Source organism: Adiantum capillus-veneris, chromosome 11 (assembly GCF_014529385.1).
Source record: "Adiantum capillus-veneris isolate H3 chromosome 11, ASM1452938v2, whole genome shotgun sequence".
NCBI lineage: Eukaryota > Viridiplantae > Streptophyta > Polypodiopsida > Polypodiales > Pteridaceae > Adiantum > Adiantum capillus-veneris.
This window is the reverse complement of record NC_140941.1, coordinates 141920726-141931481: the sequence shown is the minus strand read 5'-3', so window position 1 is coordinate 141931481 and position 10756 is coordinate 141920726. Positions and strand designations below refer to the sequence as shown.

The window sequence follows — 10756 nt, the reverse complement described above, 5'->3', positions numbered from 1 at the left end:
GTGTGTGTCACAGCCGTGACAATTGCCGACATGCGTCTTTGCATATAACTTTTTGGTATCCGCCATGTTGTTGGTATGCAAGCGAAAGTCCATGCTTGCCACCCTGCCTCCATTCCATGGACCTCCCCGAGTTGTGCATATGCCACTTCCAACTTCCATAGTGAAGCAATCAAGGCAAACTAGTTTGAACCATAGATCCCGTGTACACTAGTGACGTTGACCACGTGCGCCTCCAGTCTTGACTAGTGAGGGAGTGTAGAGTCGACTCAGCTGGATTGTCGCCGTCCTGTCTCCCATCGCCCTTCTCGCCAGCGCCTCGTTCTGTGTGGGGATCCTCGTCCCTAATCTTCCTCGCTTTTTTGATTGCCTTTAGCTTTGCGCACAGATTTTAGTCAGTCTTAGTCTCTTGTCTTCAATCTTCTCCTCGCTTGTTGCGCGTCTCTTCTGTGGTACCGACGCTGGAACCCTGCGTGCCGCTGCTACAAGAAGCTCCGTTTTCGTGCAGCGTGAGACATGCAGAGTGTCGGTTAAACAGTGGAAGAAATTATGAGTGCCATGACCACCCATCAAGTTGTACCATGATGCAAAATTGCCGTAACCATCTGTCTCGCATACTTGCAGCATATTGTCACGAGGGCCTTGTGTAGATGTGCTTAACCACAGTGAAGTCCCCAGTTTATCTAGAAGCTGATTTTTAATGTATAAAACAAACAGTACAAGAAGGCAGACTCACGGACAGGTACGCGCAGACATCTCATTCAAATTCGTTGATTGGTGCAGACTCCTTGATTAGTCCTCTCTTTCCAAACTGGCTTGCTTACGACTCTCAATGCCTTTTTTGGGTTTATTTACATGTCTTTTGTTTTAAACACAACACACCTCCTCAAATTATACAAAGGCATCATTTGCCCACACGTCTTCAAGAAGAGCTTCATTTCTTCAACCATTTCTCTTGTGAATTGGTATTTTTGATTCATATTCTTGGTTCTCTCTGAGTGTTTTGGATTGCAGATGCAGGAAAAGATTCTTAAAAAATCTCTTAGTGGAGATTTGTGGATTCAGATTGAGTTTTGTAGGTAGCATGAATCCACAGTCCTTACTTAGTAGCTTAGAAACTGCAACGAACTCGCCTTACAGTTTGTCTTTTGGATTACCAAGATATGTGCCTCCTGCAAGCATAAAGAGGATTATTCATAAAGTATGAAAAGAAGTTGACAGAGTTGCAACGACAAACGCCACTCAATAGTCTCTTTAGCATATAGAAACTGCTTCATGTTTTCTTTATTTCTTGCAAAGATGAGTGAATCTTTGGAGGAGGGTTTAGTTGGTGCTTGTCATGGGAGTTGTCACATGCACACGGGCTCGATGTATCATGTGGACGTGCTACGACTATTCAGAGCCAAGCTCTAGGTTAAGGTTACCTAGGGGGCATGGACTGACACCCTTGTGAGCCTGTTCCTAAAACTTGCATTTTCGGACAGTTCCGTTAGATTAGTTAGAACCCTTGCATAATCCTTTTCGCTCAAATGGTTGTACGGGTCATGATCGGGGAATTGATGACGGATTTCTAGGACTACTAGACGTGCATTTGCGGTACACTTTGAGTAGGATCGTTGAGATCCAATAGTTTCAATTTTTTGTAGTAGTTATTAGTCAGCTACAACGGATTTCTAGGACTACAAGACGTGCATTTGCGGTACACTTCGAGTAGGATCGTCGAGATCCAATAGTTTCAATTTTCTATATTAGTAGCTTTTAAGTCAGGGGCATAATCCCATAAGTCAAGGCATAATCCCATAAGTTAAGGATTTCTTAGAATAAGTATAAAATCAATCCTTGGTTTATTATTTGACACAAGTGGGAAGTCAAAAGAGTGCCCTATTAGTCCATGGCGTTTTGGGTGGAGAACCAACAACAGAAGGTGCTATTTCTCATCGCTTGGCCATCTCTTAGCTTTGCATTTCAACGAGGGGGCAATTTGCAGCGGCCAATTCTTCCCAGCTGAAAATTGATACGTGGAGGATCTCATGGCTACTTGGACCCCCTACGGACACGCATCAGACGAACTACTCAATCAAAGCCACTATCCAGCAGCACCCCCTAGCTGGGGGCTAGTGTCCGAGGAAGGAGCGTCCCATACCACCTGGCTTCACAACCTCGAGGTTACCTCGCACATGCCTCCCTCACGGGCTGACCGTGGGCACTCTACCTTGTGGAGGTCGTTATTTTTAAGTGACCGGCACATGGGTTGGGTTCACTCCTTTTATAAGTGACCGGCACACGAGTTGGGTTCACACCACGTTCGCTCAGACACTAGACACTCTGAAACCGGCCTGTTCAGTCCAAAAAGGGCGGTAGACTTTACTTCAAACCTTGATTTAGCTTTCACCCATTATTAGTCGTCTATTTTACCTGCGCTATAGTGACACAAGAGAGGGGAATGGGATACAGACGCTAGAATGCACCTGTATGAGAAGACCGACACCAGATTGGCCCCTAACTTAGGCGCCCCTTTCGGTATTTCTTTATTGTTTAAAAGAGGGAATAAATGTTGTGGATCCCTACAAGCTGCCCCGCACAAACTTGGCTGAATTTCAACTGTTCCGGCCTGATTTCGGCAGCATAACTGTACTAGGACCCTTCACTGTCAGTATTCCCACGCATTGACTGACTTTCCCGACGCATACGGGCACTTTGCAAAACCTGGCGAGAATCTGCAGCACGCTGAATTCTCTGTTTTCAGCCCTGAAAATGCGCCAGATCGCCTGTACAGCGGTCCCCTTGCGTCCCCGAACCTCCTGGGGGTATTAGGGTCCGTTTAGGGCCAAAACCCTAAACCTGCAAAAATACACAGCAGGCTGTAATTTACTGTTTCGGGCTCCGTTTCGCGTGCCGGTCGCATCCGTAGCAAGTCCTCGAGCTCCCGCACTTGTAGGGCTACTTGCCCTTTGAATCGGACGAGATTTCTAGCGTGAAACCTCTCCGAATTCACCTGTACCTGCGGGGGATTAGCCGCTAGCTAATCCAGTACCTGTGCAAGAGGCTCTTGCCTCGGCAATCGCGCATGAACCCACACAACTGTACATTGGTCAAATGAAGAGCCCACTAGAGGGGCATAACATACTGCCAAAGGGGAGAGAGAGGGCAGTGCGTAGCGTGCAGGGCATCACTCCTGGCACCGCACTGTGCATAAGAGGGAAAGCAAGCACTCCATAGCTCTTAACCTGTGACAAAAGCTGCAAATGAGCCTCTCCCAGCTTAAAATTCAGCGCCACTTCTTGTTGCATGAGGCAAGTGCACCAGAATGTGCCACTTGGCACATTTACAAGCATTTTCCCGTTTCGGGGTTGCCGCCTAAAAATCTCCCAACCGGTTGCCCAGTTGACTTCACGGCAGAGTAAGAAAATGTTCCCCTTGTCATTCCGGAGGTAATGACGCCAACACATTTTCAGGTCCCAAAATAGCAGTTCCCTAAATTTTAGGAGATGCTGCCATTGTATCTTTCTAGGTCATCCGACCCTCTTTGTACACTGCGGCCACATCCAGAACTGAAATGTAGCCTCTGTAGCAAAGGATTCCACTTTGGCTAGTCAATGACCCCACTTGGCTAACCATAGTCCTTGTCCAACCTTAGTGCTCTCTTGCCCTCAGGCCTGGACTCCCTATGGACAGTTCCACACTAGCTATGCAATGCAGGGCAGTTAGATTTCCCGAGGGGTGTTTCCAAAAAGTGAAAGTAAATAGATAATAAGAAAGAAATCAACAAAAAGGATAGATAGTAGTCACACGCTTGTGACATACCCCCCTCTTGAAATCTCAAACGTCCTCGTTTGCATCTATGTCGTACATGCTCACTGTCAACACTGATGTATTCAACACCTGTCGACACATATACGACACATACATGCTCATTGTCAACCTTGGTGTATTCAACACCTCGTCGACTCATGTATTGCCTGCGTGTGAACCCTGTCCCAATGACATAGTGGTAGCTTCGCACTCTGCCATTGCTTTGAGTCACTAACTTTCCAATGAAAAAATGGTAGCTGCACATTTTGCCACTGTCTTCTAGTACACGTTGGATCCCGTAACACTTTCGAGCATACCCAAACCGACAGTTTAAGAATGCAGTTACACATGTACTCTTCAATAGAAGCAATCACTGTATCCTTGACAAACTGACAAGAAATACTCACTTCTATAGCACTAACCAACTTTTGGACATTCCATAAGAGCAATTGCCAAACTGACAATCTGTACAGCTCTAACATTCATGTAACAGGTATTTCATTTGAGCTCACTTTAAATACCATGTATATCATTTGTTTCAGAAGCCATTGTCACACTGACAATCCATTTAGCTTTGAAACTCAAGGGGTCAAGGTAGGTTGCAAATCGAAGGCTTCCAGGTAAAGTGATAACACAGTTGGTGACTCTGCAAGTTCACCTTCTTCCATCCACTTAGCATCCATTGGTGGATAGTTTCTGAACTTTACCAAGTAACGCCTAGCAACCTTGCCTTTCACTTTCCTTTCTTTGTGTGCCAAAATCTGTTCTGGGACCAAGATCTCGTCAAGTTCCTCGACTTCCGGCTGATCTTCAGCTAGCATATCTTCTGGCACATCACCCACATAGGGTCTGAGAAGACTCACATGAAACGCATTGTGAATCTTCCAACTGTCAGGCAATTTCAGCCTATATGCATCATCACTGATTATGTCGCACACTTGAAAAGGCCCATAGTAACGCATGCTGAGCTTTGGAAACAGTCTTTCCTTGCCCTTCATCTTCTTTAACCTTGCCTTTTCAAAGCGTAAAAGCACCCAATCACCAAGTGAATATACCACTTCACGACGGTGACGATCAGCTGCTTTCGTTTGCTTTGCCTGAGTCCTTTCTAAGGCCACTTTGACCTTCTTGTACAATTTCATCCATGTCCTGAACATACTTATCTGCTTCAAATATCTTGTCCTTTGTATGCAGTATGGGAGGAACTTTCTTGCCACCTTCAACTATCTCAAAAGGTGCCTTGCCAGTTGATGAATGCACTGTATTATTGTATGCATACTCCACCAATGGCAAATATTGCTCCCACTTTCCTTTATGCTCTGACACATAACACTTCAGCAGATCTAGGACAGTAGAATTTGCCTCTTCTGACTGCCCATCTGTTTGAGGATGAAATGACGAAGAGAATTTGAGCGTGGTGCCCATATTCTCAAACAAGCCTCTCCAGAAGAAACTTGTCATGTGTGGATCACGGTCGCTAACAATCGACTGTGGCATGCCATGATACTTGAAAATATTGCTCATAAACAAGCGTGCCATCTGATCTGGCTTTATCTTCTTCGTGACAGGAATAAAATGAGCCTGTTTGCTGAATCTGCAAATAATGGTCCAAATACCATCGTTTCCTGTCTGCGTTCTCGGAAGATCAAAGATAAAATCCATAGCAATACTTTCCCATGGTTTATCTGGAATAGGTAGTGGTTGCAATAACCCTGGTGCCTTTTGCCTGTCAAACTTGACCTTTTGGCATATTAGGCATTCTCGCACAAAGGCATCCACATTCCTTCTCAATGTAGGCCAGTAGAAGAATGTCTCAACCTCTTTAACTGTAGCATCGATACCACGATGCCCTGCATACGGTGGGACATGACTCTCTTCCATAACTTTGCGTCGCAATGGCTTTGTGACACACAATCTGCCATGCATCATCATGAACCCGTCTTTAAGAAGATAGTGTTCATGACGTTGTCCATCCATTAGTTGCTCGAAGACCCTTGCAAAATCTTCATCATTTGCATACTGTTCTCTCGTATCATCAAGTTCATGATGATAAGGAATCGACACAGCTGAAATTTGTGGCTTCCTTGACAAGGCATTAGCCACAACGTTCTTCTTGCCTTCCACATGCACAATCTGAAAATGGAACATGGACAAGATATTTGCCCATCGCATATGCTTCTCAGATAACTTTGTCTGTGTCAAGAAGTATCGCAAGGTCTGATGGTCCGTTTGGACAACGAAATCTGCACCTAGCAGGTAGTGTTTCCAACTTAAGAGCGCATGAATCACAGCCAGTAACTCTGTCTCATAGACCTGCATGGTCATCTCTGGCCCTTGCAAAATTCTGCTCTCATAGGCTACTACCCTGCCATCTTGCATTAGCACAGCACCAATGCTACTACCGCAGGCATCACACTGGACCACAAATGACTTCCTAAGATCTGGCAACACAATGACTGGATTTGAAGTCATCTTTTCCTTTAAGAGAATAAAAGCTGAAATCTCTTTCTGTGTCCATCTGAAGGTGACTGCCTTCTTTTGAAGAGCATGTAAAGGTGAAGCAATCTCAGCGAAATTTCGGATAAACCTTCTGTAATAGGAGCATAGTCCCAAAAAGCTTCGGACATCATGCACCGTCTTCAAATTTGGCCATGACTTGATCGCTTCAACTTTTGCAGGATCCATTCTGACACCATCCTTTGAGACAATGTGTCCCAGAAAGTGAATCTCTTCCAGAAAAAACTCAGTTTTCTTTGCATTGATGAGCAACCTATGACTGCGTAGCTCTTTGAACACAATGGCCAAGTGATGCCTATGCTCCTCTTCATTCTTTGAGTAGACTATCATGTCATCAAAGAATGTACCAACAAACTGCTGGTGTGGACGGAAAATTCTGTCCATCATCCTATTAAACGTAGCAGGAGCATTTGTGAGACCAAAGGGCATCACTAAAAGTTCGTAAAGGCCAAACGTCGTTCTAAAAGCAGTCTTGTGCACATCCTCTGATCTAATGCGAATCTGATGGTACCCACTCTTTAGATCTATCCTGCTAAACATAGCTGCTCCTTCTAATTTGTCCATAATATGATCAATTCTAGGTATAGGGAACCTATTCTTGATGGTATTCTTATTCAGTGCACGGTAGTCGACGCACATACGCCATGAGCCATCCTTTTTCTGCACCAACAACACTGGAGAACAGAATGGAGATGAACTGGGCTGAATCAGCCCCTTTTCTAACAACTCCTGTACTTGGCCCATTATCTCTTTCTGCTGAGCCGCACTAACCCTGTACGGAGGCTTATTTGGTGGGCTACTGCCTGGCACCAAATCTATCGCATGGTCCTCGGGTCTCTCTGGCGGTAATTGAGACGGTAATGAATCGGAAAAACAGTCACTATACTGTTGTAAAAACATTGACCTTTCTTTATCTAGCACAAATAAATTTGATTCATCACAATCTGACACTTCACGTGCAAAAACCAAGTACGTAGAAAGATGCTTTTTCATTACAGAAGTAATAGCAGAAGTTGATACAGTAGGAATAGACTCCCCTTTAAGCTTTACATCCAGAATGTGAGTCTTTCCCCTACTCTGTACAGTGATCTTTTTGTTGTAGGCATCCATGATTCCCTGTATACGAAACAACCAAGGAATACCTAACAACACATCACATCCGTCCAGTGGCATGATGTAAAATTCTTCAGCATCTACATAGGACTGGATATGTAGACGCAACTTTCCAATGATGGGTGTCACAGCCTCTGTATGGCCAGGACATGCCAAACCTGCCTCTACTGTATACCCCATCTCTTCAGGTCTGATTCCCAACTTTGAAGCCAATTCTGGGGAAATAAAGTTGGCTTTGGCACCTGGATCAAAGAAGATAAGCACTGTTTGATCCCTGACCTTTCCCCATGCTCTGCAAAGCTCACTTGCATCTGAATTTGGCTTGTCGCCCACCATATCTGGCACTAGACCAGCCATGGGCTTCTTTCCTTTCTTGTCTTCCTTGTCATCAGAATCAGCTGGCCTTTTCTTTGTAGGACAATTGTAAGCAATGTGGCCAGGCTGCTCACATATAAAGCATTTGTTCTCTGTCCTCAGGACCTTCTTTTGCTCTTCTGACTTGCGAGGAAAACGTCTTTTCCATTTCTTCGCTGGTCCCTTTTCTGATTCAGCCGTAGCTTTATCTTTCCCTGCGTTGGCCGACTCGTGAGTCCCTTTAGGAGCCTCATTGGGAACGTGCTTCTTGGCTGAATTTTTCTTGCCTGATCCTGCCTTGACGCCAGTGTTAAATTCACAATCTTCTCCCTTGAGCAAACCATTGCCAGTGTTTGCTACCTCGATGAGCTGCGTCAAAGTAGTGACTTTTGTCTTCGTGCAGTACTTTCTCAATCCTTTGGGTAGGCCACAACAATATTTTTCAATCTGTTCTGTCAATGGCACAAACCTATAGGAAGTTACTGGAAGTAGAGCTTTCCAAAACTTCCGATTGTAATCATCCAGATTTCTGCAAGTGGCAGCATTTAGCTGGTGCCATTCTGTCATGACATCTGCTTCGAAATCATTAGATAACCATGCTGCTACAAAAATCTGCTTGAAGTAAATCCATGTGGACGGAGCTTGCCCTTGAAGCAATAAAGTTGTCCACCATTGTCCCGCATTCCCTGTCAAGAAAGTGGCTGCCTTGCGGACCTTTGAAGCCTCTGTAAAGTTTCCCCCTGCATAGGCCTTGTCAAACTGCTGGAGGAATGAGAGAGCCTTCTTCCTGTCATCAAACCCTGTAAAGGTCGTGAATGTCACACCTTTGCCACCTTCTTTGTACGGAGTTGGCCTCTCCAACGGCGTTAAATTGTCATATGGAAGTGACTGAAACATGGGAACACTATTAGGGTTCATCTGTGTTCCTTGGCCGCTATTAACTTGACCTGGAAATGCCATATTTGGCTGCTGATTTGTAATTCCAGCCATACCAAAATTTGCCTGTGGCATCCCAAATTGGCCTTGAGTGCTCTGAAACCCTGGTTGCATACCCATGACACTGTACATGGGGTTAGGCATCATCGTTTGAGCACCCCCAAACACTGTTCCTGGCGTGTAAAACTGATTTCCAGGTGCATGACCAGCCATGCTCTGGAATACCGATCCACCTCCAAAATAGCCAGGGTGTACTGAAGGTGGTGGGAAGACCTGTTGCATAGCCTGTAGGTTGCTTCCCTGCCCATTAGAACCAGCTATAGGCTGCTGAAAGGTGGCGGGCTGAACTGGTACAGCTTGAAAGACTGGCATCTCAGCCACCTGTTCTTGCACCTTAGGCATAGGTTGTGGAGACTGCATGTTCTCCGTCAAGTGTACAGGTGTTTCCATTGACTGTGCGGTATGAATCACCTGTGCTCGAGCCTTAACAGGCTTTTGAATATGATCCAGTGACCCAACTTGTTGAGACGGAATAGGAGGTTACAGAAAAGCTAAAAACCTTGGATTCTGCATTACTTGTGTGAACATAGCCACAGCAGTAGCCAACTGGGTCTTGAATATATCGTCATCTGTCTGTGGTGGTCTTGAGGACTCACCCACTTCATGTGTCTGTTGACCCTGTGAAGAGGAAACCTCTTCAGTCACATCATCTGGTCTGTCAGCCATAATTGCAATTCCCTGTGTCTTCAAGCCCAAAACTGACCAAGGCTCACTTCTATGGGAAAAAGTGATTTAATCCCGTCGATGGAACCATGAAACCGGCCTGTTCAGTCCAAAAAGGGCGGTAGACTTTACTTCAAACCTTGATTTAGCTTTCACCCATTATTAGTCGTCTATTTTACCTGCGCTATAGTGACACAAGAGAGGGGAATGGGATACAGACGCTAGAATGCACCTGTATGAGAAGACCGACACCAGATTGGCCCCTAACTTAGGTGCCCCTTTCGGTATTTCTTTATTGTTTAAAAGAGGGAATAAATGTTGTGGATCCCTACAAGCTGCCCCGCACAAACTTGGCTGAATTTCAACTGTTCCGGCCTGATTTCGGCAGCATAACTGTACTAGGACCCTTCACTGTCAGTATTCCCACGCATTGACTGACTTTCCCGACGCATACGGGCACTTTGCAAAACCTGGCGAGAATCTGCAGCACGCTGAATTCTCTGTTTTCAGCCCTGAAAATGCGCCAGATCGCCTGTACAGCGGTCCCCTTGCGTCCCCGAACCTCCTGGGGGTATTAGGGTCCGTTTAGGGCCAAAACCTAAACCTGCAAAAATACACAGCAGGCTGTAATTTACTGTTTCGGGCTCCGTTTCGCGTGCCGGTCGCATCCGTAGCAAGTCCTCGAGCTCCCGCACTTGTAGGGCTACTTGCCCTTTGAATCGGACGAGATTTCTGGCGTGAAACCTCTCCGAATTCACCTGTACCTGCGGGGGATTAGCTGCTAGCTAATCCAGTACCTGTGCAAGAGGCTCTTGCCTCGGCAATCGCGCATGAACCCACACAACTGTACATTGGTCAAATGAAGAGCCCACTAGAGGGGCATAACATACTGCCAAAGGGGAGAGAGAGGGCAGTGCGTAGCGTGCAGGGCATCACTCCTGGCACCGCACTGTGCATAAGAGGGAAAGCAAGCACTCCATAGCTCTTAACCTGTGACAAAAGCTGCAAATGAGCCTCTCCCAGCTTAAAATTCAGCGCCACTTCTTGTTGCATGAGGCAAGTGCACCAGAATGTGCCACTTGGCACATTTACAAGCATTTTCCCGTTTCGGGGTTGCCGCCTAAAAATCTCCCAACCGGTTGCCCAGTTGACTTCACGGTAGAGTAAGAAAATGTTCCCCTTGTCATTCCGGAGGTAATGACGCCAACACATTTTCAGGTCCCAAAATAGCAGTTCCCTAAATTTTAGGAGATGCTGCCATTGTATCTTTCTAGGTCATCCGACCCTCTTTGTACACTGCGGCCACATCCAGAACTGAAATGTA

General features: G+C 45.8%; 1 protein-coding gene across 5 annotated transcripts in view; it reads left to right on the top strand.

The window, feature by feature from the left end:
- The first annotated feature begins 226 nt into the window (after nucleotides 1-226).
- Nucleotides 227-10756, top strand: part of LOC147448128 (protein VAPYRIN-like) — a 60973-nt gene continuing 50443 nt past the window's right edge. For 4 of the 5 annotated variants that reach the window (XM_086523996.1, XM_086523992.1, XM_086523994.1 and 1 more), the window contains exon 1: nucleotides 239-739. The gene's annotated coding sequence lies outside the window, so the exon portion shown is untranslated. Of the gene's footprint in view, nucleotides 740-10756 lie in introns of all 5 variants that reach the window. The other variant, XM_086523995.1, reaches the window with a different exon arrangement.